This window comes from Stylophora pistillata, chromosome 1 (assembly GCF_964205215.1).
Source record: "Stylophora pistillata chromosome 1, jaStyPist1.2, whole genome shotgun sequence".
Classification (NCBI taxonomy): domain Eukaryota; kingdom Metazoa; phylum Cnidaria; class Anthozoa; order Scleractinia; family Pocilloporidae; genus Stylophora; species Stylophora pistillata.
In genome coordinates this window covers 51,553,352-51,558,959 of record NC_142519.1, presented here as the reverse complement: position 1 = coordinate 51,558,959, position 5,608 = coordinate 51,553,352, and the positions used below count along the sequence as shown (strand labels likewise).

At 38.2% G+C, this 5,608-nt stretch overlaps 1 pseudogene; it reads right to left on the bottom strand.

Moving 5' to 3' along the window:
* Positions 1 to 721: 721 nt before the first annotated feature.
* LOC111345433 (uncharacterized) lies at positions 722 to 4,851 on the bottom strand (annotated as a pseudogene).
* Positions 4,852 to 5,608: the final 757 nt, after the last annotated feature.

Below are 5,608 nucleotides of genomic sequence, written 5' to 3'. Positions count from 1 at the left end.
ATTAAAAATTCGAATCACCTTCATACAGAGTTTAGCCTTGGTAACTTGGAAGCCTTGGAAAGACACAAAATTTTATTTTGAAATTAAACCTTCTTTTGTCAAAATAAGTAGCATTGCTTCTTTTTAGCTATTTTTGATTGCCTGGTTGTGGGGATTTTGCACTTTTTCGGACAGTTTCTTAGTGACCTTCAAGTCTCTGCCTCGGCCAAAATACACCAAGTACAGAACTATTTTCCAAAAAAATCAAGTTCCACTATCAAACTTTTTTCTTCTTCAAACATTTTCTTTATTAGACTATTCATAGCAAATACCTGAAAAAAAAAAAAATCAGGTGTCACAGTGCGTGTCTCCTCACAAACTGCCGTGACACGTGGACGTGGTTTTGAGATCGCAGTCAGGATAAATCAGGATGGAGGGTTTGCACGGTGGGGACTGGGACGAGACACAAATGGTGCCTATTATGTTCGAAGTATGCACCCGATACTAAGCTTGTTTTCGATTGTTTTTATGTGTTTGATATCGCCAACACAGAAATTCATACTTGGAAAGCGTGAAAAAGTGACAAAGATTAGGTAAGTCAAGATTTGATGAGATTCTTAAGCTATAAACCTTTAGTTGAAACTGTTTTGTAGCGCTGGCGTTTTAATTCCAGTGAGCTAGGGTTATCGATTTTTTTTGCTTTGGGGCAATAAAGACTTGACAAAGAAACTTGAAGAAAAGACTGTTTATTCCTCTTCTCTGTATGTTTTCTTGTTTGGTTTCTATACACAGCAAAATGGGAGTTCTTCACCCATCACTCTAACGGGAGTTTTAAATTAAAAAAAATATTTAAAGAGGGATGGAATCCAGCTCAGCATAGCGGTTTTCAGTGACGGCCCTCAAAATTAACAATGTATAAAAGAAGTAATCACGTAATTAATAAGTCAAAACTCACGGTCGAAATATGAAATATGAAGTATCTAAAAGTGATATATACAGTACAATGTAGTATACTCTGAAAAATACAAACTGAAATTTAAAATGTGTTTTTCATACTTCAAAACCTCACTTCAATGTCTCACTGGTCCACATTCTGAATACCACATTTTCCATGGAAAAATTATTTCAAAACATGAACTACACAAATCACAATCTTAATTTGCATTATCGATAGAGTACTGACATATTTGTGCCAGCACCCGCTTGTTTGAGGAGACTCTGGGTTTGTTGTCAAACCTCTCCATGAGAACTTGCTTCACCCCTTCTTCCTTGCCTCTTTGGCATACCACTTGTAGGTGAGGGAGACCCAAACCTGAGCTTGTACACTTAATGGCCATTGAGGCTGAAATGTACTTCTCTCTAACTAATGGCTGCAGGGTATTAAGCAGAAGTTTCTTTTCTTTTAGGAGCTTCTCATAGGATGCCACCCATAAAACTTTGAAGCTGTGCTTTTGTAGCAGTTTGACATTTAGAAACTTGTTCACCAGCTGGTAGAGTGTTTGCACATCTGCAAGAGCGTTGTGAGCTTCATAGGATTTACAGAGAAGATCTTGTACAAGGTTTTCTTGGCTATGGGATTTCCTCTCAGGAAGTAATTCCCTGAATGCTGGAAGAGAGTCTGTAAAGCCAGGAACTGTTTTGACTAAGTCATCCATGACTCCATTTTTCTCTGCTCCTTGCACCAAGAACCTGGCATCAAAGGATTTGCAATTGTGTACAACTAAAATGCAAAGCATTCTTGATTTTCAATTTTCAGTGAAGGTCTTCAGGGCCACATCAGTTGCAATGGCATCAGTGATTGGCTTCCCATCATAAAACAGTATTCCTCTTTGGAGGGTAAGTTTGTTCACAGCAGATACTTCTGGTGTTATTACATTACAAGAGTTCATATAAATAGAGAACTCATCTTTACCATCTGTTGCTGCAATTTGTAGGATTTCAGCATCGTTACCTGTTTTACAATATTGTAATCCGATATTGTAATTACAAAGACATCACAAAGAAAAATGTACTAAAAAAGCTTAGTGCATCTATGCAGAGTATATCTAAAATAAAAATAGGAGTGATTTCTGAATACCTGTCCTGCTAATTTGCATCTCCCCTATTTTCTTCTAAGAACAAGGCATGATAAAACAAAGGAAACTATGTGATGCAAATTATCAGGATGACTATTGAGCAATCTAGCAAAATAGAAAAGCAATTTCATCATTAAATATAATTATTCTCTAATGTGCAATTCAGAAATACCCTGCTAAGACAAACATCATTATATTCACTTTGTTACTTTTTTGCTAAACTCCACCCTGCAAACTAAGCTAATTACCCCTTCCAGATGTTTCCAAATCAAATATGATTTGATGGTAGTCTTTGGTTAATGATACTTTCTCAATCTTTGAGGCTGCAGCTGGTGCTGAAATTTCCTGAGCAGCATCGTGTCCATCAAAGCCCATTCCACAACTATACTGTTGTCCTTCTATGTTCTCAAGCTGTTTTGTCTTTTTCAACCGCTTCTTTTTCTTCTCAATTCTTTTCTTCTTGTACTCTCTTGTTTTCTGTCTCTCTTTCAAACTTAGAGTTTTCTTGTCCATTTTCTTTGCAAACTTTAAAGAAATGAAACCTGCAAATAGTTGTGTCTTCATGAAAGCCTAAGAGAAATTCACCAGTCTTAGTGAAAACCATATTCTAAATTATAATATAGTGATGTTTTATTTGTTTTTTTTTTTCTTTTGTGACTTATGATATGCAAAGTACTGGTAGTACAACACTGGACAAGGTGGATAATGTGTAATGTTCAAATTATGGATCTCACAAATTGGGAAGTGTCCAAAATGCTCATAATATTATATCTGCTCACCTGAGAAACATTAGATTGACCTGAGTTCTTTTGGCCAACAGCACATGCAACACCGGAAGTCATTGCTTTCTCTAGATTCGTAGTGTCTGATCTTTGGAGCTTTGCTTCCTATAGTGTTACTGAGTGCTTCATTTACCTGGTTTGATCAGCTAGCTTCTTGGCATTTAAAGCATAAATCTAAATTGAAGAAACAAATGATTTTTCTTCACTAAAATTTGGTATCTCATAAAAGCTTGTGAAACTGAGAAAGAGGTTGATAGTCCCCTAACACTTATAACTTTATCCCTTGCAGTTATTAATTAGAATACAATCATAAGCACTAACACTATTTTCTAAGAGTTGTGTTCCTCTACTACATGTAAAATGGTGGGAATTGAATTTGTGACGAGCAAGCTGTTCCACCATACATGTACACTGTACTTACTTCTAGGATCTTTTCCAGAGACTGCCTCAAGCTTTTGTCCATCAGATCCTTGCCATGGGGAAGGCCTCTGTGTTTGTAGGATGCAGAATTTTTTAAGTAGCTACACCAGTTGCCACAGGAAGAATGGTCACCATAACCGTGGGGCACAAAAGACTTCAGACCATTTCACACACCTTCTTCATCATACTTACTCTGCTTTAGTGCGTAACCAAAGCATCGCTGGAAATAATGTATCACCATATCTGTCAGGCTTTGTTTTGGGTCTTGATGCTGTATAGTGAGCTACCAAAGGATCTTTCAGCATGGACTACGTCTGACCATTTTTCAACCTGATCGTCAACATTTTTCCTCACTTTGCTTATGGTGGACGAGTCATCATCCCCAACAAGAACAGATACAACTACATTTTTTTCTCCACAACTGTTAAGCAGAGTAAAACCACAAAAATTAATTTTTTTGCCATAACAAGTGAGGGCATTCAAATTACACCAAGGCATATCTTAAAGTATTTTCTTTTCTGCATTTTCAACATACTCGTATTATAAAATAAAGGTGCATTTTTATGTTTGCTTTCTTATCAAATTTTGAATCCTTATTACCAAGGGTGTAAGGTATTGTAAGACTTTCCACTGTTTATGGCTCAAGTGTCATTACTGTAACACTGATATCATAAGAACAGATTCCACAAGTCTCTCTTTGCAGCAATAAACTGTGAATTTAACATGTTAACAACTATTATTATAATTCTTATTTTCTTTTTATTTTTACTCTTACATACCTGGTTAGTAATTACCTTTTGACTAGATCAACACAACCATCAGCTTCCATAGCTTTTGATGAGCCTTCCCAGTTGAGCCTGCAGTCATGTATGCAAGGCTCTTTTGACTGTCTGCTGGCAGTTTCACATGTTGCACACCTTTACAAAAGAGTAAAGGTCCTGGGTAACACTTTCAAGAGGAGGCAAATATGGGTGAGGTCAAATGTCGAACGATTCTGTACTTCTTTGGTCAAATTGAAAAAAAACTATAGCTCTTGTTGTTTACAACAAGGTGCTAGTAGACAAAATATATGTATATACATTACCTTCTTGACCTTGAACCATAGCAAATCACCTTGCCACTTTTTAGGCCAACCATGGAGCCAACACCTGGTGGTGAAAGTAAGGATATATTTTATTCATTTGTTTAATTAACTTTGACTATTGGCTGACACGACAACTGTCAGTAAGCTAAAGAACAATACAGAGAAAAAAATTGCAGCTTTCTATGAAAATGCATATCCAAATGCTCCCTTTTCAATTCTTTCAAATGTAGAATTTGCAGTGTACCTGTTAGGCTGTTGTGGGCTTTTCCCCTTTTTTGCCATCCTATGTCATATGACGCTCCTGTCTCCACATTTTCCTGTTCACTATCATCTTTCCACAGGTTTCTTTCGCTTTCTAAGCTTTCCAGACATGATTCCTTTGCCAACTTTTCAATTTGGGGCCCTACTTCCCTATTGCGAGCCTTCAGCGTGGACTCTCCAAGTGATGGTATATTAATGGATGACAACAACTCGTTTACGCGGGTAGGACCTGTTCCTGCGTGCAGCATCCCTATAAATATGTCCATTCAACATATCAAGAAATTGGCTAGATGTTAAATGGATGCTGGAGAACAATATTTTTAGCAACGTTAAATGTAAACAAACCTGCAGCGAGCTTCGTGTTTACATTGAAAATTGGTCTCCCTCGCGTTGTTCCGGTACTACGGTGGGTCTTGTTTGTTCGACCGATATTTGTCTCTCCACACTCATAGATTGAACAGCATATGTAGAGTAGTGATCCTAGTCCAGACACTGTTTCTTTTATGCAGTCGGAGAGCCGTAGAGCTGTTCCACAGGCTTCAGAGCCTTCATCCAAAGCCTTAGCGAGGACATTTAATTCTACAACTCGACGGCCGCGAAGTGGAAATCCACTGCAGACATCCGGATCACGCACATTCTTTTCATTTTCTTGTTTTTCAAGAGCAGACCAGGAAGCTTTCAGCCAATTTGCGGCATCCTTATTGCGAATAAAAGCTTTCGCTCTGCAAAAGCGGCCCTTGTCCTTCTCACGCTAGCGGGAAGAACGGCCGCCTTCTTCGATGTCGCAATGTTATGCGCAGAAACGATTGCGCAGTGCAAAACAAGGAAATCACCTTAAGGAGGCTCGAAAGGGTTTTTTTTGACCGCGCGGAGAATGGATTCCAAGATACACGCAAGCTAATTACTCGCGAGAGAAATAAGCGATGGTGCGCGCGATCAGATCCGCAGGCGAGTTGTAAACTAACATGACCGCCATGAGCGTTCCAAAATTGCCGGTACCTCTATTG